This window comes from Oryctolagus cuniculus, chromosome 20, assembly GCF_051225735.1.
Source record: "Oryctolagus cuniculus isolate XC-2025 breed Fujian yellow rabbit chromosome 20, ASM5122573v1, whole genome shotgun sequence".
Classification (NCBI taxonomy): Eukaryota; Metazoa; Chordata; class Mammalia; order Lagomorpha; family Leporidae; genus Oryctolagus; species Oryctolagus cuniculus.
Genome location: NC_142886.1, coordinates 53,736,639 through 53,752,056, shown reverse-complemented (window position 1 = coordinate 53,752,056; position 15,418 = coordinate 53,736,639). Strand labels below are relative to the sequence as shown.

The 15,418-nt window shown below is 46.9% G+C and overlaps 2 pseudogenes; both read left to right on the top strand.

Annotated features, from left to right (window-relative positions):
• Window positions 1-2,482: 2,482 nt before the first annotated feature.
• Window positions 2,483-6,483, top strand: LOC149120218 (immunoglobulin heavy variable 3-66 pseudogene; annotated as a pseudogene).
• Window positions 6,484-14,612: 8,129 nt separating this feature from the next.
• Window positions 14,613-15,147, top strand: LOC149120217 (immunoglobulin heavy variable 3-66 pseudogene; annotated as a pseudogene).
• The last annotated feature ends 271 nt before the right edge of the window (window positions 15,148-15,418 follow it).

The window sequence follows — 15,418 nt, the reverse complement described above, 5'->3', positions numbered from 1 at the left end:
AAATGAACAAGCAACTGCAGAGGTGTTTGCTACAGTGACTGCAGATCCCGTGGACACCTCCCTGGGATTTCATATTCATTGTCCATGCAATGGTGTTTGAAGATCATGTAATAATTCTGTTTCTAGTTTTTGATTCTTTTCCATAAAGGTTTTACTAATTAACCTGACACAGACTTGTACCAGGGTTATCATCTCTCTCTACCTCCATAAAACATGTCAGCTCTAGTATGTCTGGTAATAGCCATTCTAACAGGAGCGATGGGATGTCTCATTGTGCTTCCAACATGGACATACATGATGGTCCCAAATTGATAGCATTTTATATGTCTGTCTATATATCTTCTTTTAATAATTTATAGAAATTATATGAATTTTAAAATTTATCATTTTATTTGAGAACTTGTCTTTATGTATTTGTCCAAAACCACAGAGAGACTGAGACTGACAGTGATCTTCTAATTCCTGGGTCACTTCCCCGATGGCTACAAAAGCTTCAGCTGGATGAGGCAACAGCCTGGTGCTTGGAATTCTGTCCATGTGTCACATGGGAGTACTTGGAACCTCACCTACGGCCTCCCAGGGTGTGCTTAGCAGGAATCTGACACTGGAACCAAACTAGGACACAGCACTCAGCATCCTGACACGGGAGGCAGGAATCCCACAGGCTCACTCCAGTGCTGCTCCTGTCACCACCTTATTATCACTGCATGTACACAATTGATTTCTTCCCTTGGGATTCAGTTGTCTGTGTTCATTCAACATTAGCAAACAGGCTCCTAATCATATGTATAATTAATCTTCAATGTATTTTAAGTATCTATTTTATTTTAAAGACAGTGTTATAGCAATAGAGGAAGAGACCAACAGATGGAAGGAGAATTCCTTCCATTTGTTCACTTCCTGAATGGCTGCCAAAGGCTGGGGATGGCTGAGCCTAAAGTCAGGAGCCTGGAACTTCCTCTAGTTTCCCACAGGGCTGGAAGGGGACAAACATGGTAGACAGTGATCACCATTGCACTTCCTACCTCTGTGAGTTCAACTTGTGGACTGCATATATAACTAATGTCACTTACTATGTGTCCACATGTACTTGCATTATTTCTTTTAGTTTGTATGCTCCAGGGAGACCCACATTTTCTAATGACAGAACAAACTCCTTCTTAATGCTGAATAATATTCCATGTCCAAATGGGAAAGAATGCATTCACTGTTTTATGCACACTTGCTTTGTTTGAGACTGAAGTATTGTGAACAAAGCTGTAACCTGACAAAGGACGGTGGGTAAATTGTGACACAGTGACTTCTACCCAGTGCTTGAGCTGAACTCAGAGTCATGATTACTAGACACAGGGAAGAGGGGGGAACAGGGGACGGCTGATACCAGGACACAAAGCACCACTCACAGGAAGGAATAATTCTGCCCACACCACAGTGGGCTGACTCAGTTCACCACAACACACTACAGGTTCCACAAATAACTAGAACGAATGCGTCCAGGCTGCCTAACTAAGAGTGATTGAAAGGAGGTGGAAATGTGCATGACACTGAGTTGATCTGTGCCCATTTCTACATGCACATTCCAATAGCACTCTATACCCCACTACCATGTACAGTGTTCTGTGTTCAGGAACAGTTTTAAACAGTTTAAACAGTTTTTAAACTTTAAGGCAATGGATTAATAAGGAAAAAAAACATACTTAACCTTAAAAAATCCACTTGAGTATTTCATCAATTTAAAAGTGGGTGACAGGCATTAGGACAAAATTGGCTAAGTCCCCACTAGGGTCACCCGAGTTCCCGTCAGAGAACTGACTGAGTCCAGCCTCACGGCTTCCCACACTTTTCCCTCATAATGCATCATGGGAAACTGAAGATGACACTACAAGCTAATGAGCCCCTACCACCGACGTTGGAATTACAGACACAGTTTCTTGCTTCAGGGTTCAGAAAGACTAACTCCTAGGGGTCATAGGTATTTGGGATGTCTGGGGCTGTCAACCCAAAGGCAGAAATCTCCCATTGTCACCTTTTCTGTCCATCTCTACATTTCTGTATCTCTCACCCCTTCTCGCTCTATCACTGTCCAAATGTCTTTCATATAGATGATAAGGAACTAATGGTTATTTAAATAAATGAGGGACATGATATTGCTAACACTGGATATGAGGGTAAACACATATTAAAATGAAACAAGGTCATTGCCTTCAACTTTTTGAAATTATGATAACATAAAAATTCACATGATCTGATTCGGATCATAGCCATTACCCTACACACCCAGGTCACCTAATTCTGCCCCAGGCCCTGTCCTGTCTGAGGCGTCTGACCCCATGCCTGCTATCTAGGGCCAGCACATGCAGATAGGACTCCCTCTGCCCATGAAAACCAGCCCAGCCCTCACCCTGCAGATATGGCACAGGAGCTCCAGCCCCAGGACTCCCAGGTGTCCACTCAGTGATCGCACTCAACACAGACGCTCACCATGGAGACTGGGCTGCGCTGGCTTCTCCTGGTCGCTGTGCTCAAAGGTAATGATGGAGAACGCGGGTCACTGAGTCTGGGAGAGGACGTGATGAGAGACACAGAGAGTGTGACAGTGTCCTGACCATGTCGTCTGTGTTTGCAGGTGTCCAGTGTCAGGAGCAGCTGAAGGAGTCCGGGGGTCGCCTGGTCACGCCTGGAGGAATCCTGACACTCACCTGCACAGCCTCTGGATCCGACGTCAGTAGCTACTATATGAGCTGGGTCCGCCAGGCTCCAGGGAAGGGGCTCGAATGGATAAGATACATTAGTTATGGTGGTAGCGCATACTACAAGAGCTGGGCGAAAGGCCGATTCACCATCTCCAAAACCTCGACCACGGTGACTCTGAAAATGACCAGTCTGACAGCCTCGGACACGGCCACCTATTTCTGTGCCAGAGACACAGTGAGGGGCCCTCAGGCTGAGCCCAGACACAAGCCTCCCTGCAGGGGCGCGCGGCGCCACCAGGGGGCGCACGAGACGCACTGAGCCCAGATTCTGGTCCTGCACAGGCGCAGAGGGAGATGAAGTCCTGGTTTCCTGTCAGGGAACTGGGCTTTCCTCTCCTGTAAAAGTTTTGAGGGAAGAATTCTACTTATATGATTCTGTCCCTCCCAACTTCAATGACGGGGAGAAAGTCTGATGTAAAAGGAAGAAGTCCTAAATGAACAATTTGGTTCATGGACAGCGACTGTGCTCACCAGGGTCAGAGATGTGGGAATATTGAGGACACTATTGAGTCTCTTCCACCCTGACTCCCGACAGCACCCTCAGGGCACTGAAAGCTTTGGACAGTTTCAGTTTTCCCTCATAACCAGGGACAGCCGAGACAGGGCCGTTGATCTGTTAAACAGCAACTATTCCACTCATCCTTTTCCTGCCACAACCAGCAAGTGTGCACTGAACCAACCTTTGACTTTACGTGTGTGTGATCCACACTCACTTTCTGCAGACTTTAACCCGACCTGCATTTCCCCTTATTCCTGGAACAGTCTGTGGTCCCTGTGTGAACGTCACAGCACTCAGCGATGTACTTGCAGCTCAGCTGTGTCTCAGGCTGGCCTCTGCAGGCACCTGGGAAGCCTACAGGGACTTCCTCATCCTCTAGGTCCTGGGACCCTCCTGGGGGGCTCACTGCCAGAACTCCGAGGAGAAATGCCCTGGACATCAGCAGTCAAGGTCATAACTGAATGGCAAGTGTTGGGTGTGCGCTTCCAGCTGATCTGGTTCTGCTCCAGTGTTTTGGGACCTCCTGCACCTGCTGTGGTTCAGGGAGAGCAGAAAGTGGGACACACAGTGGCTGTGCACTCTGAGGCTGGAGTCCACATCACGGGGAGCTGTGTCTGTGGCTCCAGCATGATGACCAGTGTCCTGAGGCTGGATCACAGCTGCAGGAAGAGCCAGTCTTAGACCATTTTTCCAGAGTCCCTGCTCTTCACTCCATGTCATGCTGACTGGAGTTATCGCTCCACTTTAGTCTTTCATCTATTTAGAGAGGGAGACATCCATGCTGCATATCACAGTGCTGGATGGAGCCCATTTACACATTTCCAATACTTGTACTGAAAATGCACCCTGGAAGACAGTAGATGATGGATATGTTATGAGGCCCCATCACCAAGGTGGGAACACTGATGCAGTTCCATGCTCCTGGGTTCCAGCTGCCAAGCCTTGAGTGCACTGCCTTCATTTATCATCTCCATAAAACATTGGCAAACACAACACCAGTATTCAGAGATCTGAATCTTCATGATTTCCCATTTTGTCCATTTCATTATCATAAATGTTTAATAATAATATTTAATATAAAATATGAAGTACAACGATATGTGTTGAATAAATGAATGTATACTGAATGGAATAATGAAGTCAGACTTATTGACATGTTTATCACAAAACCCACGTTTTTCCTGGTAGAATATCTTTTGTCTAATGTCTTGGAATTCTGCAGACACTGTATTCCCTTCACTGTTGTCACCAAGCTGTACAGTAGATCCCTCAACGTGTGGATCCTGTGGGACTGAAACTCTGACCTTGCTCCTTCGTTTCCTCTGTTCCTCCCAAGCACAGACGTTGGTCTTCACCATTGAATTTCTGGCTTGTTAGTTCATCCTTTTTATCCCATGTACGTAGCATCACATATTATTTGGCTTCTTGGCCTGGATATTTTAGCAGAGTGTACTTACCCTGACATATTATCCTTGGATATTATTCTTCAGGATCATCCATGTTATCCAAGATACCAGAATTTCTTCCTCTTAACTGCCATATAAACTTCCTGTTAAAATATAACTCTGTCCATTTGTCCCATTATCCATCCTTCTTCAACGCTAATTTCACTGCCTTATATGTGTGATCTCTTGAGAATGACGCTGCTTTCATTGAACATGGGACTGCAGAGATGTTTGCCATAGTGACTGCACATCCCGTGGTCTCCTCCCTGGGATTTCATATTCCTTCTACCAGGAATGGTGTTGGAGGATCCTGTGATAATTCTATTTCTCAGCTTCTGATGTTTTCCATGAAAGCTTTCCTAATTTACCTGACTCCAGCCTTTACCAGGTTATCTTCTCTCTCTTCCTGCACAACACGTGTCAGCTCTGGTATGTCTGATAATACAAAGTCTAACAAAGGGATGGGATATCTCATTGTTTCTCCAACATGTACGTGCATGATGATCCCAGATTTAAAGCATTCTTGTACGTTTGCCTTTACATATTTTCTTTAAAAAATTACAGATATACTTTCACCTCTTTTAAAACTTGTATTTGTCCAAAAAGGAAAAGAGACAGAGACTGACAACAGTGATCTACTGAATCCGGGAGCACTTCCCAGATGCCCATAAAAGCTGGCATTTGGTAAGACCATAGCCAGGTGCATGGAATTCAGTCCAGGTCTCACACATGGGATTAACTCAGACTTCTCGTACTGCCTCCCAGAGTGCACATTGGAGAAGTCTGAAATTGCGACCTAAACTGGGACATAAACCTAAGCATCCTGATGTGGGAGGCAGGAATCCCACAGGCTAACTTCAATGCTGCTCCTGTCACCCACGTTGTCAGTCACTGCATTTGAACAATTGATTGCTTCCCCTGTGATTCAGTTCCATGAGTTCATTCAACATTTGGATCATGGCTCCTAACCATATATATAGTTATCTTTCATTTATTTTAAAAATCTATCTATTTGATTTGAAAGGCAGTGTTATGGCAAGAGAGGAAGAGACCAACAGAGAGAGAGAGAAGCTTCTATCCACTGAGGCTGGGGAAGGGCAAGACTGTAGCCAGGAGCCTGGAACTTCCTCCAGTTTCCCACGAGGCTTGAAGGGGACACACACTTGAGTCATCATTGACAGAGTTCCCTGGTCCATGAGCAGGGAGCTGGATTTGAAGTGCAGCAAGCAGGGTCTGAACCCATGCTGCTGAGTGATGCTGCATAGGGATGGCAGCTTAACCTGTGGGGCCAAATGTTGGACAACCCATGTGTGATCTGAAAATGCTTTCTCCCCATCTGTGGTTGTCTTTGGTTCTTCGATCACTCCCTTTGTTACACAGGAGCTCTGTAGTTGGGTCCATTATCTTTTGCCTATTTTTGCTCGGTTGCCTGTACATTGGAGATTATCAAAATATCATTGCCCAAACCAATGTCAGCTTGCTTTTGTCCAGTGTTTTCTTCTAGAACTGTACTGTCTCAGGTCTTGCCTGTAAGGCATTCCTCAAGTTCACTCTGTTCTAATCTGGTGTGAGATGACCACATAACTGAATTATTTTTAGGTGCATTCAAGTGTCCCCAACCCCAGGTAACGACAGGAAACCCATCCCCATCCTGGGCTTTTGTCACCATGCATTCTCAGAACTCACATTCTCAGAACGTGTTCCTTATTTCTAGGTTCTGTTCTGTCCCAGGGCTCTGGGTGTCTATGTTATCCCAGCACCAGGCTTGATTTCAGCTCAGATGTGATGACACCTCCTGCTTTGCTATTTTTCCTCAAGACCATTCAGCCATCATGAACTCTATTTTTTCATGATAATTCTTGAAGTTGCTTCCTGGTCCTGTGAAGAATGTCAGGCTGTTTCACAGGAAATGCATTGAATCTGCAAATCACATTGTAGCTTGGCTATTTTAACAAGGTCATTCCCTCAAATCCATGACTACATCATTCCAATTTACAGGGAATCTTCAGATTCCTTTTCACTTTTTAAATTATTATATATTATGGAAGTAGGAAGCAAGACCCCTATCTTACACCTTACACGAAAATCCACGCAAGAATGATTAAAGATTTAATCTATGACCCTACACCATCCAGTTATTAGAGAACATTTAGGAAACCCTGCAAGACACTGGCACAGGAATAGAATTTTTGGAAAAGACCTGAGACATAGGCAGTCAAAGACAAAATTAATAAATGGGATTATATCAAATTGAGAAGTCTCTGTATGGCAAAAGAAACACCCAGGAAATTGAGAGGTATCTGAGAGAATGTGCAAAATATTTGAAGCTATGCCACTGATAGGGATTAATAACCAGAATCTACAAAGAGATTAAGAAATCCCAAACAACAAAAACAACTGAGTTAAGAGATGGGCCAATAACTCAGACATTTTTCAAAAGAGGAAGTCCAAATGGCCAACAGACACATGAAACAAAGTACCGGATCACTAGCCATCAGGGCAAAGCCATCCATCATGCAGTATCCCATAGGGAAGTGTACGGAGCAAAAAGGTTTATTGAGCTCACAGCTGTAGAGGCTGGAAGTCCAGGATCAGACAGTGAGAATGTTGTGCCATCAGGCATCCTAATATTGTGAACACGGATGGGAGGGACCCCATCCCCACAGAGGACGTCAGACGAGACCAGGGCTGACTCCAGCAGCACTGTGCTCTGTGCTGAAGCTGGGGACCCAGGAGATCTACTGTGATCTCCTCCATAGCAGATTCCCCAGAAGTGAACAATCTATTTCTGTAAACATCCAGACCGTGCATCCCCTGCCAGTGCTGTTACGTTGGGACCATGCTCAGCACTGATGGTGTGAGGACAAACCACATCCACCCCCACAGGCTGCTCCCAGCATTCTGTGTGGTCCTGTTAGGGGCACTGGAGACCTCAGCTTCCTCCATGAGGCCCTGACATTGAATCCACTCATGGTGGGAGTCGTCACTGGATGCACTCCCTAGAGACGATGCCATTCAATGTCTCGCAGGCACCTGTGCTAGTTTTACTCAGTGGTGGTCAGTGTGGGGGTCTCGGGTGCAAGGAGACCTGATCAGACCTCCTGACTCAGTGCTCTCCTGCAGGCACTGGGTCCCAGCAGTGTGGCCCTTCCACCTGTCCTTACCCTCCTGCAATGCAGATCCCACCCCTCCACCAGGTCCTCTTCCTCCTGCTGCTGCACCCTGTCCCCGACTGTCACTTCCCCATGTGCCATGGTTCTCCTCCCCAGTCCTCAGCTTTGGGGGTGGAGCCATCCCCTGAAGATGCAGACTTCTGTGTCTTGGGGGATCAGTGCTGGCACAGTGTCTGGGGTGGACTCTGCTCACGAACATTTTCTACAGGATTCCACCAGGACATGGGTCATGATGGTTTCCTCCTGCAGGTGAATCAGTTTCCTACTCAGTGGACACAGAGGAGCAGGGTCTGGGGTATTGAGGCTGAGGATGCTGTTCCTGCAGAGCCGTGAGCAGAGCCAGCACTGCTTGGTGTGCTTGTGTGGTCTCTCCAACTGAGCAGGTGAAGGCTGTATGTTAGGTGGAACTTACCCTCCATACTTGATGCATGGAGCCTCCCATCATGCATGTAGGGACCTCACCACCCAGTGATCCCATTGAGAGGGGTTCTAGGGAGGGCACAAAGCCATGAGGGTAGCTGCCTGCTTTGAAGGGAATACAACCCTTAGAAAGATCCTTCAGGCCAGAGCAAGGCTAATCCTCCGCCTGTGGCGCCTGCACTCCGGGTTCTAGTCCCAGTTATGGCGCTGGATTCTGTCCCAGTTGCTCCTCTTCCAGTCCAGCTCTCTGCTGTGACCCGGGAGTGCAATGGAGGAAGGCCCAAGTGCTTGGGCCCTGCACCCTCATCGGAGACCAGGAAGAAGCACCTGGCTCCCGGCTTTGAATTGGCCCAGCGCCCTGGCCAGGTCCCGCCAGTGGAGTCGGCAATTTGGGTGATAAACCAATGGAAGAAAGACCTTTCTCTCTGTCCCTCTCTCTCTCTAACTCGGCCTGTCAAAAAAAAAAAAAAAGAAAAAAGAAAGACCTTTCAGTAACTAAGTTTTAAATTAGAGTTATCACACATGAATCATAGAGGAGAATGAGAAAAAGAGAAATGTTCCGACACTGCACTTTCCCAGCTTCGCTGTGGCCAGGTCTGCTTCCCAGCCTCGCCCGGTCTCAGGACAACAATCAGGTGCATCCACAAGCGTGACAGGGCCCAAATATCCTCGCATAAACTTCTGGGTCCTGGGGCTGCAGGAGCAGGAATCTGGTCCTGGGACCCAGAGCCACATATGAGACACTGGCACTATTTAGAGGATGTGCTCATCTTAGTGCAACTTTCAATTTATTATATCCTTTATTTCCATGAAATTTGATGACACAGTTAAGACTAATACACTGCATATTTGTGCAAAATATCATTTTCTTACTCTACTTTACTTTCACTCTCATTCTTGTAAGATTTTCAGATATTTTGGTTAAAAACTTGAAAAACGCATTCACCTGGGCCCCACAGAACCTGCAAACTCAAGACCTTCGACTTCTGCCACAAAACTTGCATGTTGCACAGGGCTGAACTGGATGAATCTAATGTGAAGGAGCCCAAAGTGGCTCAGGCCTTAATGTGACGGGAGGAGGTGGGCCGGGGCTGGGTGACACAGGGGCAGTGGGCAGCACCGTGGGATGTGATATTTGCACTTGGCATAGTTGTGATGAGGAGTGAGAGAGGCACAGGTGAGTCGCACTCACCACAGGCACACTTTCAACATGTGCGGCTGCCTCTGTATCTGTCACAGCTCAACATCATTGCCCATAGAAGCAAAATTTATCAGCTGAAAAGTTGTGAAGAGCAGACAGACAGACACTGGCACGTGGAACACCACACTCAGATGCACCTGCGTGGAACCTGGTCCCCTGTGCATCTCTCTGTCAAAAATGGAATCCAGCAAAAGTGCTCCTTGTTCTGCTGCTGGCAGGGAGTTCTGCAGACCTCACTAGGAAGCCCCCGTGAGTGCTGAGGGTGGACTGGGGCAGAGCTGAGTCCTGTGGTGAGGGGCATGGATCAAGGTGCTGGGGATATTAAAACTCTTCTGCAAAGTCTCTGGATTCTCCCTCAGCAGCTACCACATTATCTGGGTCCGCCAGGATTCCAGGGAAGGGGCTGGAGTGGATTGGATTCATTTGGAGTGGTGGTAGCACAGACTATGTGAGCTGGGTGAATGGCTGAATCATCATCTCCAGCGATAACACCCAGAACATGGTGTCTCTGCTCATGAACAGTCTGTCAGCCAGGGACATGGCCACGTATTTCTGTGCAGGAAGCAGAGTGAGGGGCCCTCAGTCAGAGCCCAGAAGCGAACCTCCCTGCAGGGGAGTGCGGCTCCACCAGGGGGCGCACAAGACGCACTGAGTCCAGATCCTTGTCCTGCTCAGGCACAGAGGGAGATGAAGCCCTGGTTTCCTGTAGAGAATTTTGGGTTTCCTCTCCTACAGTTTTGAGGGAAGACTTCTATTTCATGATTCTGTCCCTTACACTGACGCCACTGACGTAGAGAAGCTTGATGTGACAGGAAGAAGTCTTAAATGGACACATTCAGGTTCTTGAACGATGACAGTGGTCACCAGGGTCAGAGATGCAGGACTATCTGGGAACCTCGTGAGTGTTTTCCTGTCTGACTCAGGACAGCGTTCTCAGGGCACTGCCGACTTTAGAACAATTTTAGTTTCCCTTCAAACCCAGACAGACCCGAGCCAGAGACTTGATTTGCTACCTCAATTTTATAAGTCGTCCTACCTCCTGTCATAGAGCCTGTGTGCTGACCTGAACCAACCATCTTATTCTACACTGTGGGTGTTCTGCATTCACTTTCCACAGACTTTACACCCCATCTCCACTTTCCCTATAATCCTGGAACAGTCTGTTGTCCCTGTGTTCACTTCCCGCTGATCTGGTTCTGCTCCAGTGTTGTGGGACCCCCTACACCTGCGTGGTTGAGGTAGAGCAGAAAGTGGGACACACAGTGGCTGTGCACTCTGGGGCTGGAGTCCACATCAGGGGGAGCTGTGTCTGTGGCTCCAGCATGATGACCAGTGTCCTGAGGCTGAATCACAGCTGCAGGAAGAGCCAGTCCCAGAGACCATGTGTCCAGAGTCCCTGCTCTTCACTCGGTGGCTATGCTGATGTCATCAAAAATCCATTTGTAGTTTTTCATCAATTTTAGAGCGGTGGAGACACCCAGGCTTCATATTAAATTGCTGCACTGAATATATTTACAATATTTCCCATACTTGTACTGACAGTGCACCCTGGAAGAAAGTGGATGATGGATCTGTTATGAGGCCCTGTCACCAAGGAGGGAACACTGATGCAGTTCCAAGCTCCCGCGTTCCAGCTGCCAAGCCTTGAGTGCACTGCCTTTATTTATCATCTCCATAAAACACTGGCAAACACAACACCAGTATTCAGAGAACCGAATCTTCAAGATTGGCCATTGTTGCTATTTCTTATTCATAAATGTTTAATAAATAATATTGAGTATAGTTCTATGAAGTACAATGATATCAGTTTAAAAAAATGAATGTGTATTAATGGAATTATGAAGTCAGACTTGATGACACGTCATACCACAACACATGTTTTTGGTGGAGTTCAGCTGTCTGCTGCTCTTAGGATTTTCCACTCACAATATTCTCTTGACCTCTGTCACCATGCTGTACAGTAGATCCCTCAGTGTGTGGATCCTGTGGGACTGGAATTCTGACCTTGCTCAGTGTCTCCTCTGTTCCTCCCTCGCTCAGACTTTGGTCTTCACCATCGTACTTCCTGCCTCTGTGAGTTCATCCTTTTATCCCGTAGGTAGCATCACATATTATGTGTCTTCCTGGCCTGGATGGTTAGCAGAGTGTACTTTTACTTACATATTATCCTAGGCACATTATTCTCCAGGATCATCCAAGTTGTCCAAAATTACAGAATTTCTTACTCTGCACTGCTTGTAAACTTCCTTTTAAAATGTAACTTTGTCCATTTCTTTCATTTTCCATTCATGCTTCCATGAGATGTCACTGGATCACATGTGTGAACTCTTTTGAATGACGGTGCTTTAAATGAACAAGGAACTGCAGAGGTGTTTGCCACAATGACTGCAGATCCCGTGGACACCTCCCTGGGATTTCATATTCATTGTCAATGCAATGGTGCTTGAAGATCATGTAATAATTCCATTTCTAGTTTTTGATGCTTTACCATACGGTTTTACTAATTAACCTGACACAGACTTGTACCAGGGTTATCATCTCTCTCTACCTTCATAAAACATGTCAGCTCTGGTTTGTCTGATAACAGTCATTCTAACAGGAGCGATGCGATGTCTCATTGTGCTTCTAACATGGACATACATGATAGTCCCATATTTGTAGCATTTTATATGTTTGCCTTTATATTTTCTTTTAAAATTTATAGATGTAACATAAATTTTAAAATTTATCATTTTATTGGCTGGCGTCTCAGCTCACTAGGCTAATCCTCCACATGTGGCGCCTGCACCCCAGGTTCTAGCCCCAGTCAGGCACTGGATTCTGTCCTGGTTGCCCCTCTTCCAAGCCAGCTCTCTGCTGTGGCAAGGGAGTGCAGTGGAGGATGGCCCTGTGCCCACATGGGAGACCAGGAGAAGTGCCTGGGTCCAGCCTTCAGATCAGCGCGGTGTGCTGGCTGCAGCAGCCATTGGAGGGTGAACCAACGGTAAAGGAAGACATTTCTCTCTGTCTCTCTCTCTGTCACTGTCCACTCTGCCTGTCAAAAAATTTATCATTTTATTTAAAAATTTGTCTTTATGAATTTGTCCAAAACCACAGAGAGACTGAGACAGACAGTGATCTTCTAACTCCTGGGTCACTTCCCCAATGGCCACAAAAGCTTCAGCTGGGTCAGGTGAGAGCCAGCTGCTTGGAATTCTGTCCAGGTGTCACATGGCAGTACTTGGAACTTCACCTACTGCCTCCCAGAGGGGCTTAGGCAGGAATCTGACACTGGAACCAAAAAGGACACAGCACTCAGCATCCTGACACGGGAGGCAGGAATCCCACAGGCTCACTCCAGTGCTGCTCCTGTCACCACCTTTCATCACTGCATTTAAGGAATTGATTGATTTTCTTGGGATTCAGTTGCTTGAGATCATTCAACATTAGGAAATAGGCTATATGTATAATTAATCTTCAATTTATTTTAGGTATCTATTTATTTTATTTTAAAGTCAGTATTATAGCAAGAGAAGAAGAGACCAACAGATGGAGAGAGAATCTTCCTTCCACAGGTTTCCGTCCTGAATGGCTGCTAAGACTGGGGATGGCTCAGCCAGAAACCAGGAGCCTGGAACTTCCTCCAGATTCCCACAGGGCTGGAAGGTGGCAAACCTTTGGGTCAGGGTACACAGGGATCACCATTGCACTGCCTACCTCTGTGAGTTCAACTTGTGAGCTGCATATAAAACTAATGTCACATACTGTGTGTCCATATCTACCTGGATTATTTCTTTTAGTATGTATGCTCCATGCTGACCCATGTTTCCTAATGACAGAACATTCTCCTTCTTAATGCTGAATAATATTCCAAGTCCAAATGTGAAAGAATCCATTCACTGTTTTATGCACACTTGTTCTTTGTAGACTGAACTATCGTGAATAAGGCTGCATTAGCTGAACGCAGGACTGCGGATGAATTGTGACACAGTGACTTCATACTCACTGCTTGACCTGATCTCAGAGTCATGGTTACAGTCAGGGAAGAGGGGGGAACAGGGCGGCTGATACCAGGGCACAAAGCACCAGTCACAGGAAGGAATAATTCTGCCCACACCACAGTGGGCTGACTCAGTTCACCACAACACACGACAAGTTCCACTAATAACTAGAACTGAGGCCTCCAGGCCTCCCAACAGAGTGATGGAAAAGGAGGTGGAAATGTGCATGACACTGAGTTCATCTGTGCCCATTTCTACCATGCACATTCCAATAGCACACTACACCCCACTACCATGTACAGTGTTCTGTGTTCAGGAACAGTTTTAAACTAAAGCAATAGAGGAATAAGGAAACAAAACATAGTTAACCTTAAAAAATCCACTTGCAGTCCTTCATCTGTTTAAAAGTGGGAAACAGGCATTAGGACAAAATTGGCTAGGTACCCACCAGGGGGCGCATTAGAGAACTGACTGAGCCCAGCCTCAGAGCTTCCCACACTTTTCCCTCATAATGCATCATGGGAAACTGTAGATGACGCTACAAACAAAGGAGACCCTACCCCTGATGTTGGAATTACAGACACAGTTTCTTGCTTCAGGGTTCAGAAAGACTAACTCCTAGGGGTCATAGGTATTTGGGATGTCTGGGGCTGTCATCCCAAAAGCAGAAATCGCCCATTGTCACCTTTTCTGCCCATCTCTACATTTCTGTATCTCTCACCCCTTCTCTCTCTATCACTGTACCAAGTCTTTCATATAGATGATAAGGAACTAATGGTTATTTAAATAAATGAAGGACATGATATTGCTAACACTGGATATTAAAGGTACACGCATATTGCAATGAAACAAAGTCATTGCCTTCAACTTTTTAAAATAATGATAACATAAAAATTCACATGATCTGAATCGTATCATAGCCATCACCCTACACACCCAAGTCACCACGTCTGCCCTGGGCCCTGTCCTCTCTGAGGCGTCTGACCCCATGCCTGCTATCTAGGGGCAGTTCATGCAAATAGGGCCTCCCTCTGCCCATGAAAACCAGCCCAGCCCTCACCCTGCAGCTCTGGCACAGGAGCTCCAGCCCCAGCACTCCCAGGTGTCCACTCAGTGATCGCACTCAACACAGACGCTCACCATGGAGACTGGGCTGCGCTGGCTTCTCCTGGTCGCTGTGCTCAAAGGTAATGATGGAGAATGCGGGGCACTGAGTCTGGGAGAGGACGTGAGTGAGAGACACAGAGAGTGTGAGTGACAGCTTCCTGACCATGTCGTCTGTGTTTGCAGGTGTCCAGTGACAGGAGCAGCTGAAGGAGTCCGGGGGTCGCCTGGTCACGCCTGGAGGAATCCTGACACTCACCTGCACAGCCTCTGGATCCGACGTCAGTAGCTACTATATGAGCTGGGTCCGCCAGGCTCCAGGGAAGGGGCTCGAATGGATAAGATACATTAGTTATGGTGGTAGCGCATACTACAAGAGCTGGGCAAAAGGCCGATTCACCATCTCCAAAACCTCGAGCACGGTGGATCTGAAAATGACCAGTCTGACAGCCTCGGACACGGCCACCTATTTCTGTGCCAGAGACACAGTGAGGGGCCCTCAGGCTGAGCCCAGACACAAACCTCCCTGCAGGGGCGCGCGGCTCCACCAGGGGGCGCACGAGACGCACTGAGCCCAGATCCTGGTCCTGCACAGGCGCAGAGGGAGATGAAGCCCTGGTTTCCTGTCAGGGAACTGGGCTTTCCTCTCCTGTAAAAGTTTTGAGGGAAGAATTCTACTTATATGATTCTGTCCCTCCCAACTTCAATGACGGGGAGAAAGTCTGATGTAAAAGGAAGAAGTCCTAAATGAACAATTTGGTTCATGGACAGCGACTGTGCTCACCAGGGTCAGAGATGTGGGAATATTAAGGACACTATTGAGTCTCTTCCACCCTGACTCCC